Source organism: Manis javanica, chromosome 3 (genome assembly GCF_040802235.1).
Source record: "Manis javanica isolate MJ-LG chromosome 3, MJ_LKY, whole genome shotgun sequence".
Taxonomy (NCBI): Eukaryota; Metazoa; Chordata; class Mammalia; order Pholidota; family Manidae; genus Manis; species Manis javanica.
Genome location: NC_133158.1, coordinates 8,043,436 through 8,068,192, shown reverse-complemented (window position 1 = coordinate 8,068,192; position 24,757 = coordinate 8,043,436). Strand labels below are relative to the sequence as shown.

At 39.5% G+C, this 24,757-nt stretch overlaps 1 long non-coding RNA gene across 1 annotated transcript in view; it reads right to left on the bottom strand.

Annotated features, from left to right (window-relative positions):
- Positions 1–2,804: 2,804 nt before the first annotated feature.
- Positions 2,805–24,757, bottom strand: part of LOC140848130 (uncharacterized) — a 132,716-nt gene continuing 110,763 nt past the window's right edge. Inside the window, exons 3-4 of the long non-coding RNA XR_012128674.1 lie at positions 3,347–3,447; positions 2,805–2,977 (exon numbers count right to left, since the gene is read on the bottom strand). This is a non-coding gene — a long non-coding RNA (uncharacterized lncRNA). The remainder of the gene's footprint in view (positions 2,978–3,346; positions 3,448–24,757) is intronic.

Genomic DNA, 24,757 nt, shown 5'->3' with positions numbered 1-24,757 from the left:
TGCAGAAATGGGGTCACAAGCCAGAGACACAGGCAGCTTCTAGAGGCTGAAAAGGGAGAAAAACAGACGCTCTGCTAAAGCCTCAAGGAGTGCCAACACCTTGGTTTGGGACGTCTGGCCTCCAGAACAGTGAGGATATATCTGTATTGTTTTAGACCAGTAAATGTGTGGTAATTTGTTACAGCAGCAAGAGAAAACTAACACACGACTTAATGCACTTATACAGAATGGCCTTGAGATCGATGCATGACACTTTCGTGTCCAGGATGCGGATCCTCTGACCTTCGTGATCACCAGATAGGCTCTCAGATTATGAGCAAAGTCAGATTTCAGTCAAGGGAAGGGAAGAAAACGTGGAAGGGAACAAAAGGCGGGGTGGGGTAACCCCCAGAAAGTCCCCTTGCTCAAGTGGAACAGTCAACGGGTACTGGTTCCTCATCAGTGAATGGGGGCTGGCAGGAAAGGAAGGGAAGCTGGGGACCATACAATGGCCATTCAAGCAGAATGTGACCAGACAGGGGCAGCCCCAGAGGCTCTGGCTGCATGGCCACGTTTGCAGTTTTGCTGAGGCCTGACCCTTGCCTCTATATCTTTAAATCTGCTCTCAAACTGTTTTCCAGTACTTATGTTCCCAGGGCAAGTGAAGCCCTCCAAAAACCTGCTCTAGGAAAGAAAGGCGCTCACGAGTCAAGGGAAATAGATGCTCACCTCTACTGACGCCCACCCAGGGCCTCAGCTTGACCCAGGGAAGGCCAAGGGCCTGGAGACCAGCAGAGGAAGCCCTTCTTCTCCTGGCCTGACTGAGACTGAGGAAGGAAATCAGGCTGCCGGCCAAACCAGCCTGGGATGATTACGCAGACAGCAGTAAACTTACTATGGAACACCACCATTTTGTTATTTCATCCCATAAGAACTGGAGGAAGTGATTATTCCCTAAAAGTCTTGAATGATGCAAGCAAAACCAAACAAGATGTCACAGTGGCTGACAGGAGGACAAGAGCAGCACAGGGAAGAGGATTTATTAAATATATGCTAAATCGTGTCTAAGAAAAAGTAATGGTCTATCTTGCTGTCCCCAAATTCTCTTGTCCACACTCCTGTCATTCTCACTGCTTGCTGGGACTCACTCTTCTTTACCCCCACTATTCTGGGAGGCAGGATTAAGTTGTTTCAATTATCAGTCCTCTGATTTGCTCAGGTTTATCTTCCCCTGAGCACAATCAGGCCAGGGCACATTAGTCTACTGCACGGCAGAGCACATCACAGCCACTGGTTTGAATGAAAATTGAGTTAATGACGTTCTGTGTCATCACTCAATACTTTCTTGTTGCACCGCATGTTGCTATTTGAAAAGAAACCTGTTAGAGGGCCCTGAAGTACCACTTTATTAGGGCTATCACTTAATAACCTAAGAATAATGTACTACCTAAAAAGATAAAGATTCCAATTCTGTTCTAGAGCTGAAAGTCATCTTGTATCAGAAGCTTATTTTAAGTAATGGATAATCTTGTGATACTGTAACCAACCTCTTATAACATAGAATATTTAGAATATAGACACTGTACAGGGAATTCTGAATCCATTCTAAAGATGCTTCCACCCTTTAAAATATGATAGCAAACTCTAAAAAAGTTTTTAACTACTTGGGAATTATTTATCATGATCCATAAGTGTACATCATAATATCTAAGAAAAGAAAAGGTTGTGAAGGTTGTATAGGAGAATCTGTAAAACATTTAGGAAAAATGATTTTCCTACAGAATGTAGGCATCCATTTGGACTTTACTAATGATAAAATGTGTCTCATTCTCTTGAAAAAAACCCAGTTTCATAAAATCATGGAACATTTGGGTTAGAAGGGACCTAGAGTTATTTATATGAATTGTTCAGACATGAGTTAGTCTCTTCTGCAATAATGCCCACTAACGATTGCTCAGGCCTTCCCTGGACACCTCTGCAGAGATGGAATGCACTCTAATCTTTGGCAGCTCATTTTTCCTCATTCAGAGACAGCAATCTAGTTGGTGTCCCTTCCTGTCACCCACGGGTCACACCTCCGGACATCTGTAGCAATGCACAGTAAGTTTTCTCCAAGTCAGGACTCCCCAAGAGTTACCTCTTTTGACCCAAACACAGAAAGTCTGATTTTGAATCTCCTACCATTCTTGCCTGGTACTCTGGGTCTCTCCAGTTTGTTACTGCTTCTCCTGTTACCTGGTGTCCACAACCCAGTTATGCAGTATTCCAGTTGAGACCCCGGCCTTCTCCTTGGCTCTACTGATTGAACATTAGAATTTCTGTAAAAAAAAAAGATATATCTGCATTCATTAGAAACATTCTATGTATCAGACTTGCCCTTGAGAATGGCCTGCCCATCATTGAACCCAAAACTTGAGGGGTTTTTCTCTAGTGATCCTCTCAAAAGTCCACATTGTCTTGTCAAGTCATGCTGAGTTGTAAAAGTCAAAACAGAACAAAACAGGTTGCCTAAGAATTGCCCCCAGGAATACGGAAACAAAAAGCTACACATGACCAGCTGAACTGCTTGCTCAATGTAAAAACTAGAAAAACGAGATAGAAAAGCCTCCTAAATTGATAAAGTTCCTTCTGCGAACTTTCTCATCGGACGACAAATTCAAAGCAGAGTCATCCTTGTAACTGAAGGGTGGTAAAGATTATTCTGGTGTTCTCCACTTGCAAAACAAAGCCCCAAATTTACGAGCAAAATATTTGTCAGGCCAAGTTTCAGAACTATTTCTTTAATACTCTTGTTCTTAAAGCTCAGGACTTACTAGGGGAAGCAATGGATTTTGAAGGCAGAATGGCAGAGAAAGAGACAGGGACCCACAATACCGGGGAAAAGCCCAGGAAGCCTGCAGGCCGGTGGCGGTACAGCAGTGGGGCCCGAGCCCGTCATGACAGCGATGGTGGCGCTTTGGCCCCCAACGGGGCAGTTCACCGCGGCCCCAGCACGACACTGTGTAATGAAACAGAAGACAATTACCCCCTTAGAAACTGGGTGTTCCAGCTTCACACCTTCTCCTTTGGGTGTTGTTTGCTTGGCCATCAACCAAGCCTGCTTGAAACGAAAATCTCACAGAGATTTCAATTACTGTTAATGTCGCCTAAGTGTTTTCACTGTCACAGTCTAAGGCTTCAACTTTTTAATAAAGTTTCCGTAATTATTACAAGTTTTTGGTCTAATTCCAGCTGAGGATTTAATGGGACTCATTCTGACAAGATACAGGATATTGTCCCAGTAGATGTTCATTTGGAAGTGGGCCACTTGCAATTTCGAGTGTGCAGAGCTGCGCGAGATTGAAAGCCCCGGCAGTATCATTCTCACCTTGAGTCCCAGGCCCTGTGGAGTTGCAGCTCGTCCAGGCTGTCCATCTGGGGAGCAAACGGCACGTACTCCTTGATGAGAAACTTTGGCCAGCCAACCAGCTGTGAAAAAAATAGATTACTCTTGTCATTTTTTGCTCCTAGGTAATTTGCTGGGAGTAAAAGCATAATTTCTTTGAAGGTATGTGGTTAAAAGCAAATCCTAGGGATGTGTCTGATTTATATTTTAAAATTCACTTTTATTTGTTAAATTTAGTTTTTCAATAATCCCCTGGCTGTGATAATATTTCCTAATTCACGGGAGATAGAAAGGTTGGTTTCGGTATCTGTCCACTAAGCAAGCCCAGGAGGGGAGGTGTGGAGAGAGAACGTAGAAGAACCCAGCTGCAGGCAGAGCTGGGCACAAAGAGATGCACTGCTGCTCTTGCTACAGGTAAAGGAGATATTATATGGAATTAAATAACTGTTGGGAAAATAGATCTTCCTACTACCCCCAGGAAACTAGGATGGTAAAAATGCATCTTTCTAAAGCTCTGACATATCACTTCATCCTTGTGAGAATTCAGAAGGTCATGCTAGGTGGATAATCAAGGTAATTCTAGATCAATTAAGCTGAAGAGCTGGAAGAGGGACAGTTAATAACAATCTGAATTATTTATAGGTATAATATGTTCAAGATTTATAGTTATAATATGTTTGCCATGCTATGTGTTTTCAGCCGGCCAAAGGGAATGAAGGATATGTGCCAAGTAAAATCAAACTGTTCAGTTTGTGTCTAGTGGAGAGTTAATGATAAAATTTGAAGTGAAAGAATTGGCAATAATACTTTTGCACAGTGAGTTACAAGTTGTGTAAACATAAGCCAAGTATTACACAGTAAATTGCTATCTGGATGTAAGAATTATAGTCAGGTCCTACAACCTGAACCAGAATTTGTCCTAACCCAGAAATTGTTTTAAAAAATTAATTCCAAACAGGTGTTAATATTTTTAATAATTGATTATGAATTTTGTATTCCTTTTAAATTTATTTTTACATTGGCTATGCATTTATATGTATGTACCACACAAACACATGACAGAGGACTTGTATCCAGAGTCTCTTCTTCTACAATTCAATAAAAGAAAGCTCCTTACAGTCCAATAAAAGGAAGCCAAACAAACTAAAAAGAAAAAAAATAATAGGCAAATATTTGAACAGAATCTCCACAAAAAGAAGATATGCTAACAGGTAACAAGCCCATGAAGAGGAGCTCAGCACCATGAGTTATCAGGGCAATGCAAATTAAAACCGTAATGAAATACCACCCCACAGCCGTTAGATTGGGTAACATTTAAAAGCCTCAACTATCAAGTATTGGTGTGGATATGAAGCAACAGAAACTCTCCAACATTGCTGGTAGGAATGCAAAACGGCTCAACCTCTTTGGAAAACAGTTTGACACATCAGGTTTAACATTCTTTGCTATATGGCCCAGCCATTCCACTCCTAGATATTTATCCAAGGAAAATGAAAACATATCCACACAAAAGTTGTATATGGAGATTTGTGACAGCTTATTCATAACAGTAAAAAACTGGAAACCCAAATGTCCATCACCACACCAGGTGAGTAGCTACTTAAATTGAGGTCTACTCCCAGGATAGAATATTATTCAGCAATAAAAAAGAAACAAACTTCTGATGCACACAGCGAATCTTACTTATGCTGAGTAAAGGAAATCAGACACAAAAATGATACTGTGTAACTCCATTCATATAAAAACCTAGAAAAGACAAATCTGATCCTTAATGACTGAAAAAAAAAAAAAACATCAGTGGCTGTCTGGAACCAAAGATGGAAACTAGCTATTGACTAAATAGGACACAAAGGAACTTGCTGGGTAATGAAGATATTCTTTACCTTGATAATGATGCTATTTATACAGATACATTAATGTCTCAAAATACATTAGAATCTATTTCATTATAAATAAATGTATACCTCAATCAATGTGATTAAATAAAGTTCAAAAAAATCACCAATGACTTTACAATTCATTTATGGTACATGTTTTAAATAATTATCAAGCTTCTCCCTCGCTTCATTTTCTCCCTTTCACCTCCTTCTCTGCCAAACCCACCACATTTGCCTTCTCTATGTGTGGCCTGAACATGCCAAACACACAGAAGTCTTTGGCAGTGGCCCTTCCTTCTGCCTAGAAACTGTCCTTTCGGCTGCCCACCTGGCTTCCTTCCTCATCTCCTTCAATTCTTTTTCAATTGTCTTTTTTTCAGAGAGACCCACTCTGTCTGCTCTATTTAAAATTATAATCTCCTTAATATTGCCCATAACCTTACTCTTTTTTTTTTTTTTTGCTATCTAACTTCTGTCACCTACTAATATATTTGATATCTTACTCATGTATTATGATTGCCATCTTTAACTTCCCAACTACAATGTAAGTGTCATGAGTTTGGAATTTCATCTGTTTTGCTCATTGCTGAATCTCTAGCATATTGGCATTTAACATGTCTGCTGAATAAATGAATAAGTAAATGCATGAAAGAAATAAAATCAACTATATAGTCATAATAGTAAAAATGACAGAATTGAATTCTCACATTAAAAAAGAGAGATGGTCATGTTAAGGTAGAAAACAAAACCCAGCTATATTCACCCAACCAAAATAAAACAACCACAGCTCAAAATCACTTCTTAGATCAGTGCAAACAAGCAAAAGAAAAGCAGAAGTAATACTACTGTCAATAATGAGACTAATCTGATATAAAAGATGGCATAATTATCAAAAGTGCAACTTATGAAGAGACTCTAACAGTCATAAATCTATAGGCATCAAAAAGCAAAGCATCTAAAGCAAAAATTTTAAATATTACAAACAAAACAGAGTTTGTTAAGCAAGAATAGCAGAAACAGTATCAGAATTGAACAGATTTGGTAGACAAAAAATAAATATGGACATAGAAGAATTAAATGGAACAGTAAACTAGATTATGTATTTATTTCTCAATAGAACACTGTCACTTCACTAAAATGTAAACTCCACAAAACAAGGTATATCAGTGCTCTTGACTGCTATGTCATCAGCACCTAGAAAAGAGACCTGCATGGAACTGAGTTTGATGAATATTTGTTGAATGAATATTTGCATTCACAAAATTGACTCCATACTTGATTAACAAAACCTTTCTCAAAACATATTTTAGCAGATATTAATAAAGTAGAGCTTATGTGAGTGACCCCCTCTGACCAAAACACAATAACACTGGAAATAATTATGAAAGAGAGATTAAAGTAATGTCTTTATGTATTAGATGAAATGAATGGGTTGAATGAAAAGGAGAACACTTTATAGCCAAAATCCAATGGACACAGCAAAAGGTATACAAACAGCATTAAGTTTCCTCATTCAAAGCTATAAAACACACTATAGCAAAATATAAACTATCAAAACTCAAGATGTGGTAGAAGATTTAAATTAACTATCATAAAAGAGATCAAATTTATGGTTAAAAAAGATACTGAAAAGTTACCAAGACTAAGTGGGTTCACAGCTAAGTACAGGTAGGTATAGAAGAGTTTTTTCCAGGTGTGATGTAAATTATTACAGATCAGAGGATAAAAAATGTTCCTAAAAAAGAATATTTTCTCAATTCATATTATAAAGTAATTAATCATAATTCTAGAAAGAAAACTGTAGACCAATATAATTCATGAGTAAGGACGAAACATTTGAAAGTATATATTTGCAATAGAATCCAACAATGAACCAGAGTAATACCACACAACCAACTAAGGTGTATTCTAGGAATGCAAAAGTGACTTACTATCGGGAGGCGGAGCCAACATGGCTGCATGAGTAGGACAGTGGGAATCTCCTCCCAAAAACATATATATTTTTGAAAATACAACAAATACAACTAATCCTAAAAGAGAGACCAGAAGACACAGGACAACAGATAGGCTACATCCACACATGCGAGAGCCCAGCACCTGGTGAAGGCTAAGATACAAGACCCAGCCTGGCGGGACCCGAGCACACCTCCCCCCAGCTCCCGGCGGGAGGAGAAAAGTTCGGAGCAGGGAGGGAAAGGGAGCCCAGGACTGCTGAACACCCAGCCCCAGCCATCCGCACCAGAGCGCAGACACAGTGCATGCATGGGGTCCTGGATACTAGGGAAACAGGGCAGCAGGACTGGTGAACGGGTCCCGAAGCTGATGCCCTGTGACAAAGAAAAGCAAGGGCTTTTTGAAAGTCTTAAAGGGACAGGGACGCAACAGCTAGACGGAAACAACATAGGTCACAGTCCAGTAGACGGAAATTACAGGGAAAACCGGGTGCACTAACCCCCTGGGCAACAGCTCTGAGACCCCTCATGGAGGTAAACAGCCAAACAGCCCCCCGTCCATAACCCCACTGGGGTGAGGTGAAAGGAGAGAAGCAGCCTAAGGCTGGCCACGCCCTCAGGAAGGGAGCTTCCTCCATATCAGCCAGGCAAGACACAAAGACCCAGACTACACGCAATTACCCAACACAAGCCACTAGGGGTCGCAGTTGTCCCAGTAAAGAAAGGACAGTAGCAAGTGGAAAGTTTGGCCCCCCAGCTGACAGTCAATAGCACCTAGCAATATGAAAAGGCAAAAAAATGTGATCCAGACAAGACTAACCCAGACAGCTTCGGCATCAGCTACATCTTCCCCTGAGAAGGAACCTGGGGAGATAGATTTAACCAGTCTTCCTGAAAAAGAATTCAAAACAAAAGTCATAACCATGCTGATGGACTTGCACAGAAATATGCAAGAACTAAGGAGGGAGAATACAGAAATAAAACAAGCTCTGGAAGGACTTCAAAACAGAATGGACGAGATGCAAGAGACCATTAATGGACTAGAAAACAGAGAACAGGAACGCAGAGAAGCTGATGCAGAGAGAGATAAAAGGATCTCCAGGAATGAAAGAATTTTAAGAGAACTGTGTGACCAATCAAAACAGAACAATATCCACATTATAGAGGTACCAGAAAAGAGAGAGAAAAAGGGATAGAAAGTGTCTTTGAAGAAATAATTGCTGAAAACTTCCCCAAACTAGGGGAGGAAATGGCCTCTCAGACCACAGAGGTACACAGAACTCCCATGACAGAGATCCAAGGAGGGCAACACCAAGACACATAATAATTGAAATGGCAAAGATCAAAGACAAGGACAAAGTATTAAAGGCAGCCAGAGAGAAAAAAAAGGTCACCTACAAAGGGAAACCCATCAGGCTATCACCAGACTTCTCAACAGAAACCCTACAGACCAGAAGAGAATGGCATGATATACTTAATGCAATGAAACAGAAGGGCCTTGAACCAAGACTACTGTATCCAGCACAATTATCATTTAAAAATGAAGGAGGGATTAAACAATTCCCAGACAAGCAAAAGTTGAGGGAATTTGCCTCCCACAAACCACCTCTACAGGGCATCTTACAGGGACTGCTCTAGATGGGAGCACTCCTACAAAGAGCACAGAACAAAACACCCAACATATGAAGAAGGGAGGAGCAGGAATAAGAAGGGAGAGAAATAAAGAATCATCAGACCGTGTTTATAATAGCTCAACAAGCAAGTTAAGTTAGACAGTAAGACAGTAAAGAAGCTAACCCAGAACCTTTGGTAACCACAAACTTAAAGCCTGCAATGGCAATAAGTACATACCTTTCAATAATCACCCTAAATGTAAATGGACTGAATGCACCAATCAAAAGACACAGAGTAACAGAATGGATAAAAAAGCAAGATCCATCCATATGCTGCTTACAAGAGACTCACCTTAAACCCAAAGACATGCACAGATTAAAAGTCAAGGAATGGAGAAAGATATTTCATGCAAACAACAGAGAGAAAAAAGCAGGTGTTGCATTTCTAGTAACAGACAAAACAGACTTCAAAATAAAGAAAGTAACAAAAGATAAAGAAGGACATTACATAATTATAAAGGGCTCAGTCTCACAAGAGGATATAACCATTATAAATATATATGCACCCAATACAGGAGCACCAACATATCTGAAACAAATACTAACAGAACTAAAGGAGGAAATAGAATGCAATGCATTCATTCTGGGAGACTTCAACACACCACTCACTCCAAAGGACAGATCCACCAGGGAGAAAATAAGTAAGGACACAGAGGCACTGAGTGACACACAAGAACAGATGGACCTAATAGACATCTACAGAACTCTACATCCAAAAGCAACAGGATACACATTCTTCTCAAGTGCACATGGAACATTCTCCAGAATAGACCACATACTAGGCCACAAAAAGAGCCTCAGTAAATTCCAAAAGATTGAAATCCTCCCAACCAACTTTTCAGACCACAAAGGCATAAAACTAGAAATAAACTGTACAAAGAAAGCAAAAAGGCTCACAAACACATGGAGGCTTAACAACACGCTCGTAAATAATCAATGGATCAATGACCAAATCAAAATGGAGATCCAGCAATATATGGAAACAAATGACAAAAACAACAACACAAAGCCCAGACTACTGTGGGATGCAGCAAAAGCAGTCTTAAGAGGAAAGTATATAGCAATCCAGGCATATTTGAAAAAGGAAGAACAATCCCAAATAAATGGTCTAATGTCACAATTATCGAAATTGGAAGAAGAACAAATGAGGCCTAAGGTCAGCCAAAGGAGGAACATAATAAAGATCAGAGAAGAAATAAATAAAACTGAGAAGAATGAAACAATAGCAAAAATCAATGAAACCAAGAGCTGGTTCTTCGAGAAAATAAACAAAATAGATAAGCCTCTAGCCAGACTTATTAAGAGGAAAAGAGAGTCAACACACATCAACAGAATCAGAAACAAGAAAGGAAAAATCACGACAGACCCCAGAGAAATACAAAGAATTATTAGAGAGTACTATGAAAACCTATATGCTAACATGCTGGGAAACCTAGGAGAAATGGACAACTTCCTAGAAAAATACAACCTTCTAAGACTGACCCAGAAAGAAACAGAAAATCTAAACAGACCAATTACCAGCGACGAAATTGAAGCGGTAATCAAAAAACTACCAAAGAACAAAACCCCCAGGCCAGATGGATTCACCTCGGAATTTTATCAGACACACAGGGAAGATATAATACCCATTCTCCTTAAAGTTTTCCAAAAAATAGAAGAGGAGGGAATACTCCCAAACTCATTCTATGAAGCCAACATCACCCTAATACCAAAACCAGGCAAAGACCCCACCAAAAAAGAAAACTACAGACCAATATCCCTGATGAACGTAGATGCAAAAATACTCAACAAAATATTAGCAAACCAAATTCAAAAATACATCAAAAGGATCATACACTATGACCAAGTGGGATTCATCCCAGGGATGTAAGGATGGTACAACATTCAAAAATCCATCAACATCATCCACCACATAAACAAAAAGAAAGACAAAAACCACATGATCATCTCCATAGACGCTGAAAAAGCATTTGACAAAATTCAACATCCATTCATGATAAAAACTCTCAACAAAATGGGAATAAAGGGCAAGTACCTCAACATAACAAAGGCCATATATGATAAACCCACAGCCAACATTATACTGAACAGCAAGAAGCTGAAAGCTTCTCCTCTGAGATCAGGAACTAGACAGGGATGCCCACTCCTCCCACTGTTATTTAACATAGTACTGGAGGTCCTAGCCACAGCAATCAGACAAAACAAAGAAATACAAGGAATCCAGATTGGTAAAGAAGAAGTTAAACTGTCACTATTTGCAGATGACATGATATTGTACATAAAAAACCCTAAAGACTCCACCCCAAAACTACTAGAACTGATATTGGAATACAGCAAATTTGCAGGATACAAAATTAACACACAGAAATCTGTGACTTTCCTATACACTAACAATGAACCAACAGAAAGAGAAATCAGGAAAACAACTCCATTCACAATTGCATCAAAAAGAATAAAATACCTAGGAATAAACCTAACCAAAGACGTGAAAGACCTATACCCTGAAAACTACAAGTCACTCTTAAGAGAAATTAAAGGGGACACTAACAAATGGAAACTCATTCCATGCTCATGGCTAGGAATAATTAATATCGTCAAAATGGCCGTCCTGCCCAAAGCAATATACAGATTTGATGCACTCCCTATGAAACTACCAGCAACATTCTTCAATGAACTGGAACAAATAATTCAAAAATTCATATGGAAACACCAAAGACCCTGAATAGTCAAAGCAATACTGAGAAAGAAGAATAAAGTCGGGGGGGGATCTCACTCCCCAACTTCAAGCTCCACTACAAAGCCATAGTAATCAAGACAATTTGGTACTGGCACAAGAACAGAGCCACAGACCAGTGGAACAGACTAGAGACCCCAGACATTAACCCAGACATATATGGTCAATTAATATTTGATAAAGGAGCCATGGACATACAATGGCAAAATGACAGTCTCTTCAACAGATGGTGCTGGCAAAACTGCACAGCTACATGTAGGAGAATGAAACTGGACCATTGTCTAACCCCATATACAAAAGTAAACTCAACATGGATCAAAGACCTGAATGTAAGTCATGAAACCATTAAACTCTTGGAAAAAAACAGAGGCAAAAACCTCTTAGACATAAACATGAGTGACCTCTTCTTGAACATATCTCCGTGGGCAAGGAAAACAACAGCAAAAATGAACAAGTGGGACTATATTAAGCTGAAAAGCTTCTGTACAGCAAAAGACACCATCAATAGAACAAAAAGGAACCCTACAGTATGGGAGAATATATTTGAAAATGACACATCTGATAAAGGCTTGACATCCAAAATATATAAAGAGCTCACCCACCTCAATAAACAAAAAACAAACAATCCACTTAAAAAATGAGCAGAGGAACTGAACAGACAGTTCTCCAAAAAAGAAATACAGATGGCCAACAGACACATGAAAAGATGCTCCACATCACTAATTATTAGAGAAATGCAAATTAAAACTACAATGAGGTATCACCTCACACCAGTAAGGATGGCTGCCATCCAAAAGACAAACAACAACAAATGTTGGTGAGGCTGTGGAAAAAGGGGAACCCTCCTGCACTGCTGGTGGGAATGTAAATTAGTTCAACCATTGTGGAAAGCTGTATGGAGGTTCATCAAAATGCTCAAAACAGACTTACCATTTGACCCAGGAATTCCACTCTTAGGAATTTACCCTAAGAATGCAGCAATCAAGTTTGAGAAAACACAGATGCACCCCTATGTTTATCACAGCACTATTTACAATAGCCAAGAATTGGAAGCAATCTAGATATCCATCGATAGATGAATGGATAAAGAAGATGTGGTACATATACACAATGGAATACTACTCAGCCATAAGAAGAGGGCAAATCCTACCATTTGCAGCAACATGGATGGAGGTGGAGGGTATTATGCTCAGTGAAATAAGCCAAGCGGAGAAAGAGAAATACCAAATGATTTCACTCATCTGTGGAGTATAAGAACAAAGGAAAAACTGAAGGAACAAAACAGCAACGAAATCACAGAACCCAAGAATGGACTAACAGGTACCAAAGGGAAAGGGACTGGGGAGGATGGGTGGGCAGGGAGGGATAAGGGGGGGAAGAAGAAGAAGGAGGGTATTAAGATTAGCATGCATGGGGGGGTGGGATAAAGGGGAGGGCTGTACAACACAGAGAAGACAAGTAGTGATTCTACAACATTTTGCTATGCTGATGGACAGTGACTGTAAAGGTGTTTATAGGGGGGACCTGGTATAGGGGAGAGCCTAGTAAACATAATATTCTTCATGTAAGTGTAGATTAATGATAACAAAAAAAAAAGAAAGAAAGAAAAGGGGGATTACCCCCTGATAGGATAAAACTAACTGTAAATCATTGATTAATGCATGCTTTAAATATACTTAATTTTGATCACTTAAAGGGTGTCAGATGATCGGCTATGGAGGTATATTTTTCTGATAATATTCCTTTCTCTCAAAAAAAAAAAGCAGTTCCTGTGTGGTGACCTCCAATGAGTTCTACACAATGGTATAAAGGGCATATCAAAGTGTGGGCAAAGGGTCTGTTTGTGTTTATACAGAGGATCAAAGCCTAATTTAGCTACCCAGAAAATGAACTAAGATACGATATGAAGAAGAACTTCCAACATCAGCACTCTCTGGAAGACTCATACCAGAAGATGATCATCAAAAAACCTCAACAAAGATCCAGGTGCTGCTACAGCTGTAGCTGCATTCATCCCACCGGTTCCTGGACTTGCCATGGGAATGAAGAAGGAGATATCTAAGCTGGCCTGTGCATACAGTAAAACAACAAATTTGACTGGATCTACACTGTTGGAACTCAACCCAGAATTAGGAGAAGTGCAAGTTGTAGAGCTCCAAAATCTTACAACTACAGACTATCTACTGTTAAAAGAACATATGGGATGTGAACAGTTCCCAGGAATGGGTTGTTTTAATTTGTCTGATTTCTCTCAGACTGTTCAAGTACAGTTGGACAATATCCATCATATCATAGATAAATTTACACAAATGCCTAGGATGCCTAACTGGTTTTCTTGGTTTCACTGGAGATGGCTGATAATTATAGATCTGCTTTGGTTATGTAACTGCATTCCTATTATGTTAATGTGTGTGCGCAATTTAATTAGTAGCTTAAAACCTATACATGCTTAAGTTACTCTACAAGAAGATATGTCAAAGAAATAATCAATCTTCCCATGTTTTCTTCCACCTGCTACTTCTATAGCTTTTCTTCTTCCTTCCTAATTACAACCCTTAAATAGAATTCGTGCCTCATATCGAATTTACTGAGTATCATAATTCCTCCAAGTGGTAAAGATACCTCAAGACAAATGCTGGGCATAGAAGCCACAGGGCATAAAACTGCAAAGAAGTAAAAAGCTAACCTTTTCAAACAATATTGCCTCTCTCTCACTTACCAACTTTACATCTCCCTGTATGGCCCCGGAAGATGACTGGTTAGCCAAAGACGGGTAAGATTCCTCAAGGGAGGAACAACCTAAGACAGGCACAGTCGCAGGGGGGCCATCAGGTGAGAAATTGGGGATCAACAGAGGTGAGTCTTAGAACCTCACCCCCCCCGTTTTGAGAGAAATCTTCTGCATCCATGGATGTTTTATTGCCCTTGTCTAGCTTGGATTAACACATAGTCTACAGGCACACACCTGATCATCTACATTTGCTCTCTTACAACATTAAACTATGTTTTCTACCTTTATCTTGCATCTACCTACCACCTCAGCATTTTATTAAAAATAATAATAATAATAATAATAATAATAATAAAGGGAGAAATAAATCAAGTATAAAAATCAAACGAATAATCATATTTGACCTAATTCTTTATAGGTCATAATGCGTGATCAAAAACAAAAGTTTCTGTGATGACTGCCCTTGCACTGTTCACCAAGTAAGAACTTATTCACTATGTAAGAATTTGTTCACCATGTAAAAACTTGTTCGTTATGCTTCAGAAGATTGGAGACTGACGAGAATTAGGCTTGGGGTGGATTAATGATTGTGCATTGAGCACTGACTCCCCTATATAGAATTTTATTGTTGTTAACAACCATTTGATCAATAAATATCAGAGATGCCCTCTCAAAAAAAAAAAGTGACTTACTATCAGGAAATCTATAATTATAATTCATCACATCATTAAATTAAAGGGTAAAAAAACATGATTATATCAGTATTTGCTGAAAGGGCCTTAGAAAAAATTAAGCAGCCAACACTAACAAAAACTAAGTAAGAATAGAATAGATACCAATGACTTAAATATAATAAGGCTATTTATCAACAACTGAAAAATATTATCCTAAATAATGAAATACTAAACCCATTTTAATTAAAGTTGGAGCTACATTGAAATACCTCTTATGTCTTTGGTATTTAATAAAAACTTAACAGTTTGATAAACTACAAGACTACAAGAAAATAAAATATAAGGTAAAAAAATTGGAAAAAATAAAAAATATCCATTTCTGTTGATTAGAGAATTGTATGCCTTTATATCCACAAGACTCCAGTAAACTACCACTAAAATTCATTAAAGAACTTAGCAAAGAGCTGGATACTCTATGAATATACAGAAGCCACTATCTCAGTAAATGGAAAAAAGTGTGATGTTCTTGAATGGGAAGACTTAATCACCAAAAAAATCCAAAAATTATTATGTAAATTTAATGCAATTAAAGCTGAGATAAGAAGCTATTAAGAATTAGACACTTACCTTAAAGTTTAGATCTAAGGGGGAAAAAAGCCCAAAAGGACCTTTAAAAAAAAAAAGAAGAAATACAAGCGATATCATGTCTTCCCAGATACTAGAACTTACTTCAATTCCACTGTAATCAAAATGATATCATAATGGCACTGAAATATTCACTGGGAGATCAGTGTAATAAAGAATCTACAAGATCTCTCTAAATATTAGGATTAAATATATATCAGACGTTCTTATTTCAATTCAGCTAGGAAAGGATGGGTGGTTTAAAAATTGCAGACAAAACTGACTGTCCATCTGGAAGAAAATTCAGGTGGCTGTCTCTCTTGCAACCTAAGAAAAAATAAATCTCAGATAAAGACAGTATAAAAAATAAAGCAAAGGAAGCCTAGGAGACTACATGTACAACCTAGAGGGTATGTATGGAAGACCCTAAAAACAGAAAACCCAGTGATAATAAAAGAATAGATTAAATCTATATTATAGATAATTATTAAATATTTTTATGCAAAAAGATACCGTAAGTAAAATCCACACACCAAAAATAAAGATTTGAGGATGTATTTCCAATAGAAATGAGAGATGGAAGGTTATATCTAAATACACATAGATCTTATTAAATTAAAAGGAAAAGATAAACATCTGAATAGACAAATGGGCAAGGAATATGGATAGTTTATGAAGAGCGAATCCAAATGACTACAAACATATAAAAAGATGCTCAACCTCATTAAAAGTAAGGGAAAAACTAATCAATAAAATATTCTTTTATATCTAGTGGAAAGGCAAGAATTAAAGAGGAATAATATCCATTGCTTGCAGGGATAAGAGGAAAATGAGTATATTTCCACACTGCTGATGAAAGTATAAATTGGTATAGCCCTCTTGGAAACAGGCTGGCTGTGTTTATTAAAATTACACTAGGTGACTTCCCTACAATTATACACCATTCATGAATATCTATAGACTTGGCCTTAGCAGTGCTATACCTCAAAATCTCCCCTAATAAAAACACTAAACCACAAAAATATATTTACAAGAATGTTTATAACAGCACTGTTTAAGGTAGCAAAATACTATAAAGTAAGTGGTACCTTTCAAAAACAAGAAGTTAAACTCCAGTCAGGTCTTTACAGACTATTATGTCCCTATTAAAAAGAATGAATTAAAGCTAAATCAATAAACTTAGAGGATATCTATGAGTACCTTAAGTAAATTTTTAAAAGATATGTGAAGTAAGTATCATATAATAGCATAATCCTATTTTTATCAAATAACGTAGAAATTATGTTTGTTCATGACTATATGACCACCGAGAATAATACAAGAGGATTTATACAGGTTTTAGCATGGCTCCCCTGGGTAGGAAAGATTGGTAATGTGGGACAAGGAGATGGGGAAAAGGACAGTAGGAGGAGGAAGCCAAAAAAGAAAAATTATACACTTTTAAAGCAAAGGACAAAATATTATGTTCTTTGTGAAAGACTTACACTCTGAAAACTACAAGTCACTCTTAAGAGAAATTAAAGGGGACACTAATAAATGGAAACTCATCCCATGCTCATGGCTAGGAAGAATTAATATTGTCAAAATGGCCATCCTGCCCAAAGCAATATACAGATTTGATGCAATCCCTCTCAAATTACCAGCAACATTCTTCAATGAATTGGAACAAATAATTCAAAAATTCATATGGAAACACCAAAGACCCCGAATAGCCAAAGCAATCCTGAAAAAGAAGAATAAAGTAGGGGGGATCTCACTCCCCAACTTCAAGCTCTACTACAAAGCCATAGTAATCAAGACAATTTGGTACTGGCACAAGAACAGAGCCACAGACCAGTGGAACACATTAGAGACTCCAGAAATTAACCCAAACATATATGGTCAATTAATATTTGATAAAGGAGCCATGGACATACAATGGCAAAATGACAGTCTCTTCAACAGATGGTGCTGGCAAAACTGCACAGCTACATGTAGGAGAATGAAACTGGACCATTGTCTAACCCCATATACAAAGGTAAACTCAAAATGGATCAAAGACCTGAATGTAAGTCATGAAACCATTAAATTCTTGGAAAAAAACATAGGCAAAAACCTCTTAGACATAAACATGAGTGACCTCTTCTTGAACATATCTCCCCGGGCAAGGAAAACAACAGCAAAAATGAGCAAGTGGGACTACATTAAGCTGAAAAGCTTCTGTACAGTGAAAGACACCATCAATAGAACAAAAAGGAACCCTACAGTATGGGAGAATATATTTGAAAATGACACATCCGATAAAGGCTTGACGTCCAGAATATATAAAGAGCTCACACGCCTCAACAAACAAAAAACAAATAACCCAATTAAAAAATGGGCAGAGGAACTGAACAGACAGTTCTCCAAAAAAGAAATACAGATGCCAAGAGACACATGAAAAGATGCTCCACATCGCTAATTATCAGAGAAATGCAAATTAAAACTACAATGAGGTATCACCTCACACCAGTAAGGATAGCTGCCATCCAAAAGACAAACAACAACAAATGTTGGCGAGGCTGTGGAGAAAGGGGAACCCTCCTACACTGCTGGTGGGAATGTAAATTAGTTCAACCATTGTGGAAAGCAGTACGGAGGTTCATCAAAATGCTCAAAACAGACCTACCATTTGACCCAGGAATTCCACTTCTAGGAATTTACCCTAAGAACGCAGCAATCAAGTTTGAGAAAGACAGATGCACCCCTATGTTTATCGCAGCACTATTTACAATAGCCAAGAATTGGAAGCAACCTAAATGTCCATCGGTAGATGAATGGATAAAGAAGATGTGGTACATATACACAATGGAATACTACTCAGCCATAAGAAGTGGAAAAATCCAACCATTTGCAGCAACATGGATGGAGTTGGAGAGTATTATGCTCAGTGAAATAAGCCAAGTGGAGAAAGAGAAATACCAGATGATTTCACTCATCTGAGGAGTATAAGAACAAAGGAAAAACTGAAGGACCAAAACAGCAGCGGAATTACAGAACCCAAAAATGGACTAACAGGTACCAAAGGGAAAGGAACTGGGGAGGATGGGTGGGCAGGGAGGGATAAGGGGGGGGGAGAAGAAGGGGGGTATTAAGATTAGCATGCATGGGGGGGAGGGAGAAAGGGGAGGGTAGGCTGCACAACACAGAGAGGACAAGTAGTGACTCTACAACATTTTGCTAGGCTGATGGACAGTAACCATAATGTGGTTGTTAAGGGGGACCTGATATAGGGGAAAGCATAGTAAACATAGTATTCTTCATGTAAGTGTAGATTAAAAATTTAAAAAAAAAGAAAGAAAGAAAGAAAGAAAAGGGGGATTACTCCTTGATAGGATAAAACTATTGGTAAATCAAAGATCAACGCATGCTTTAAATATCCTTAATGTTGATCACTTAAAAGGTCTCAGATGGAGGGGCGGGAGCCAAGATGGCGGCGTGAGTAGAGCAGTGGAAATCTCCTCCCAAAAACACATAGAGCTATGAAAATATAACAAAGAAAAATCTTCCTAAAATAGAGACCACAGGACACAGGACAACATCCAGACCACATCCACACCTGCAAGAACCCAGCGCCTTGTGAAGGGGGTAAGATACAAGCCCCAGCCCGGCGGGACCCGAGCGCCTCCCCCCCCCCCCGGCTCCCGGCGGGTGGAGAGAAACCGGAGCAGTTTTTTTTTTTGGCGAGCGCTTTTTGGAAGCCTTAGAGGGACGGGCCCCCGTTGCTGGGGAGGCAGGGTGGCGGGACCGGTGAGGAGGTGCCTGGGAACGGCGCAGGAGGACAAAGAATATCCCGCGTTTCTCCCTGCGAGACCTGGGGGCGGGTGCCTGGGACCGGTGCCTGAGGACGGAGGAGGTCGCGCGTTTTTTCCCCTTTTTTTTTTTTTTCTCTTTTTGGCAAGCGCTTTTTGGAAGCCTTGAAGGGACGGGGACCCCAGTGCTAGGGAGGCACGGTGGCGGGACTGGTGAGCGGGTGGCTGGGACCGGCGCCTGAGGACAAAGAATATCCCCCGTTTTTCCCTGCGGGACTGGTGGGCGGGTGCCTGAGACCGGCACTTGAGGACAGAGGAAATCGCGCGTTTTTCCCCTTTTTTTTTCTCTTTTCTGCGAGTGCTTTTTGGAAGCCTAAAAGGGACAGGGACCCCGGTGCTAGGGAGGCAGGGCGGCGGGACTGGTGAGCGGGTGCCTGGGACCGGCACCTGAGGACAAAGAATATCCCGCATTTTTCCCTGTGGGACCAGTGGGTGGGTGCCTGAGACCAGCACCTGAGGACGGAAGAAATCGCGTGTTTTTCCCCTTTTTTTTTCTCTCTTTTTGCCAAGTGCTTTTTGGAAGCCTTGAAGGGACAGGGACCCTGGTGCTAGGGAGGCAGGGCGGCGGGACTGGTGAGCGGGTGCGTGGGACCAGTGCCTGAGGACCAAGAATATTGAGCGTTCCTTCCCTGCGGGACCGGTGGGTGGGTGCTTTTTGGAAGCCTTGAAAGGACAGGGACCCTGGTGCTAAGGAGACAGGGCAGCAGGACCAGTGCGCGGGTGCCTGGGACCGGCACCTGAGGAAAAAAAAAAAAAAAAATCGCGTGTTTTTTCCTTTTTTTTTCCTTTCTGTTCCCTCTCTCATTGTTGCTGTTATTGTTTTGGTTTGGAGAGTGCTTTTTGGAAATCTTAAAGGGGCAGGACAGGTCACTTAGACCAGAAGCAGGGAATCTGGGGATCTCTGGGCACTCTAACCCCCTGGGCAGCAGGGACCACAGAGGCCCCTTACGGAGATAAATAGTCTCCTGGCTGCTCCCCCTCTAACGGGGCTCCACCATTTTGGAGGAACAGCCCCAGCCAGGCCAAGCCCACAGCAACAGTGGAGATAAACCCCAAAGCAACTGGGCAGGAAGCAGAAGCCCTGTCTGCGCACAGCTGCCCAGCACAAGCCACTAGAGGTCGCTATTCTCCCAGGAAAAGGCTACAAACCAACAAGAAGGGAAGCTCTTCCAGCGGTCACTTGTACCAGCTCTGCAAACTATCTCTATCACCATGAAAAGGCAAAACTACAGGCAGACAAAGATCACAGAGACAACACCTGAGAAGGAGACAGACCTAACTAGTCCTCCTGAAAAAGAATTCAAAATAAAAATCATGAACATGCTGACAGAGATGCAGAAAAAAATGCAAGAGCAATGGGATGAGATGCAGAGAAAAATGCAAGAGCAGTGGGATGAGATGCAGAGAAAAATGCAAGAGCAGTGGGATGAAGTCCGGAAGGAGATCACAGATGTCAGGAAAGAGATCACAGAAGTGAAACAATCCCTGGAAGGATTTATAAGCAGAATGGATAAGATGCAAGAGGCCATTGAAGGAATAGAAGCCAGAGAACAGGAACGTATAGAAGCTGACAAAGAGAGAGATAAAAGGATCTCCAGGAATGAAACAACACTAAGAGAAATATGTGACCAATACAAAAGGAAAAACATTCGTATTATAGGGATACCAGAAGAGGAAGAAAGAGGAAAAGGGATAGAAAGTGTCTTTGAAGAAATAATTGCTGAAAACTTCCCCAAACTGGGGGAGGAAATAATCGAACAGACCATGGAATTATACAGAACCCCCAACAGAAAGGATCCAAGGAGGACAACACCAAGACACATAATAATTAAAATGGCAAGGATCAAGGACAAGGAAAGATTTTTAAAGGCAGCTAGAGAGAAAAAGGTCACCTATAAAGGAAAACCAATCAGGCTAACATCAGACTTCTCAACAGAAACCCTACAGGCCAGAAGAGAATGGCATGATATACTTAATGCAATGAAACAGAAGGGCCTTGAACCAAGGATACTGTATCCAGCACGACTATCATTTAAATATGATGGTGGGATCAAACAATTCCCAGACAAGCAAAAGCTGAGGGAATTTGCTTCCCACAAACCACCTCTACAGGGCATCCTACAGGGACTGCTCTAGATGGGAGCACCCCTAAAAAGAGCACAGAACAAAACACACAACATATGAAGAAGGGAGGAGGAGGAATAAGAAGGGAGAGAAGAAAAGACTCTCCAGACAGTGTATATAACAGCTCAATAAGTGAGCTAAGTTAGGCAGTAAGATACTAAAGAAGCTAACCTTGAACCTTTGGTAACCACGAATCTAAAGCCTGCAATGGCAATAAGTACATATCTTTCAATAGTCACCCTAAATGTAAATGGACTTAATGCACCAATCAAAAGACATAGAGTAATAGAATGGATAAAAAAGCAAGACCCATCTATATGCTGCTTACAAGAAACTCACCTTAAACCCAAAGATAAGCATAGACTAAAAGTCAAGGGATGGAAAAACATATTTCAGGCAAACAACAGTGAGAAGAAAGCAGGGGTTGCAGTACTAATATCAGACAAAATAGACTTCAAAACAAAGAAAGTAACAAGAGATAAAGAAGGCCACTACATAATGATAAAGGGCTTAGTCCAACAAGAGGATATAACTATTCTAAATATATATGCACCCAATACAGGAGCACCAGCATATGTGAAGCAAATACTAACAGAACTAAAGAGGGAAATAGACTGCAATGCATTCATTGTAGGAGACTTCAACACACCACTCACCCCAAAGGATAGATCCACCGGGCAGAAAATAAGTAAAGACACACAGGCACTGAACAACACACTAGAACAGATGGACCTAATAGACATCTATAGAACTTTACATCCAAAAGCAACAGGATATACATTCTTCTCAAGTGCACATGGAACATTCTCCAGAATAGACCACATACTAGCTCACAAAAAGAGCCTCAGTAAATTCCACAATATTGAAATTCTACCAACCAATTTTTCAGACCACAAAGGTATGAAAGTAGAAATAAATTCTACAAAGAAAACAAAAAGGCTCACAAACACATGGAGGCTTAACAACATGCTACTAAATAATCAATGGATCAATGAACAAATCAAAATAGAGATCAAGGAATATATAGAAACAAATGACAACAACAACACTAAGCCCCAACTTCTGTGGGATGCAGCGAAAGCAGTCTTAAGAGGAAAGTATATAGCAATCCAGGCACACTTGAAGAAGGAAGAACAATCCCAAATGAATAGTCTAACATCACAATTATTAAAACTGGAAAAAGAAGAACAAATGAGGCCTAAAGTCAGCAGAAGGAGGGACATAATAAAGATCAGAGAAGAAATAAACAAAATTGAGAAGAATAAAACAATAGCAAAAATCAACGAAACCAAGAGCTGGTTCTTTGAGAAAATAAACAAAATAGATAAGCCTCTAGCCCAACTTATTAAGAGAAAAAGAGAGTCAACACAAATCAACATAATCAGAAATGAGAATGGAAAAATCACGACAGACTCCACAGAAATACAAAGAATTATTAAAGACTACTATGAAAACCTATATGCCAACAAGCTGGAAAACCTAGAAGAAATGGACAACTTCCTAGAAAAATACAACCTCCCAAGACTGACCAAGGAAGAAACACAAAAGTTAAACAAACCAATTACAAGCAAAGAAATTGAAACAGTAATCAAAAAACTACCCAAGAACAAAACCCCGGGGCCGGACGGATTTACCTCGGAATTTTATCAGACACACAGAGAAGACATAATACCCATTCTCCTTAAAGTGTTCCACAAAATAGAAGAAGAGGGAATACTCCCAAACTCATTCTATGAAGCCAACATCACCCTAATACCAAAACCAGGCAAAGACCCCACCAAAAAAGAAAATTACAGACCAATATCCCTGATGAACGTAGATGCAAAAATACTCAATAAAATATTAGCAAACAGAATTCAACAGTATATCAAAAGGATCATACACCATGACCAAGTGGGGTTCATCCCAGGGATGCAAGGATGGTACAACATTCGAAAATCCATCAACATCATCCACCACATCAACAAAAAGAAAGACAAAAACCACATGATCATCTCCATAGATGCTGAAAAAGCATTTGACAAAATTCAACATCCATTCATGATAAAAACTCTCAGCAAAATGGGAATAGAGGGCAAGTACCTCAACATAATAAAGGCCATATATGATAAACCCACAGCCAGCATTATACTGAACAGCGAGAAGCTGAAAGCATTTCCACTGAGATCGGGAACCAGGCAGGGATGCCCACTCTCCCCACTGTTATTTAACATAGTACTGGAGGTCCTAGCCACGGCAATCAGACAAAACAAAGAAATACAAGGAATCCAGATTGGTAAAGAAGAAGTTAAACTGTCACTATTTGCAGATGATATGATACTGTACATAAAAAACCCTAAAGACTCCACTCCAAAACTACTAGAACTGATATCGGAATACAGCAAAGTTGCAGGATACAAAATCAACACACAGAAATCTGTAGCTTTCCTATACACTAACAACGAATCAATAGAAAGAGAAATCAGGAAAACAATTCCATTCACCATTGCATCAAAAAGAATAAAATACCTAGGAATAAACCTAACCAAGGAAGTGAAAGACTTATACTCTGAAAACTACAAGTCACTCTTAAGAGAAATTAAAGGGGACACTAATAAATGGAAACTCATCCCATGCTCATGGCTAGGAAGAATTAATATCGTCAAAATGGCCATCCTGCCGAAAGCAATATACAAATTTGATGCAATCCCTCTCAAATTACCAGCAACATTCTTCAATGAATTGGAACAAATAATTCAAAAATTCATATGGAAACACCAAAGACCCCGAATAGCCAAAGCAATCCTGAAAAAGAAGAATAAAGTAGGGGGGATCTCACTCCCCAACCTCAAGCTCTACTACAAAGCCATAGTAATCAAGACAATTTGGTACTGGCACAAGAACAGAGCCACAGACCAGTGGAACAGATTAGAGACCCCAGAAATTAACCCAAACATATATGGTCAATTAATATTTGATAAAGGAGCCATGGACATACAATGGCAAAATGACAGTCTCTTCAACAGATGGTGCTGGCAAAACTGGACAGCTACATGTAGGAGAATGAAACTGGACCATTGTCTAACCCCATATACAAAGGTAAACTCAAAATGGATCAAAGACCTGAATGTAAGTCACGAAACCATTAAACTCTTGGAAAAAAACATAGGCAAAAACCTCTTAGACATAAACATG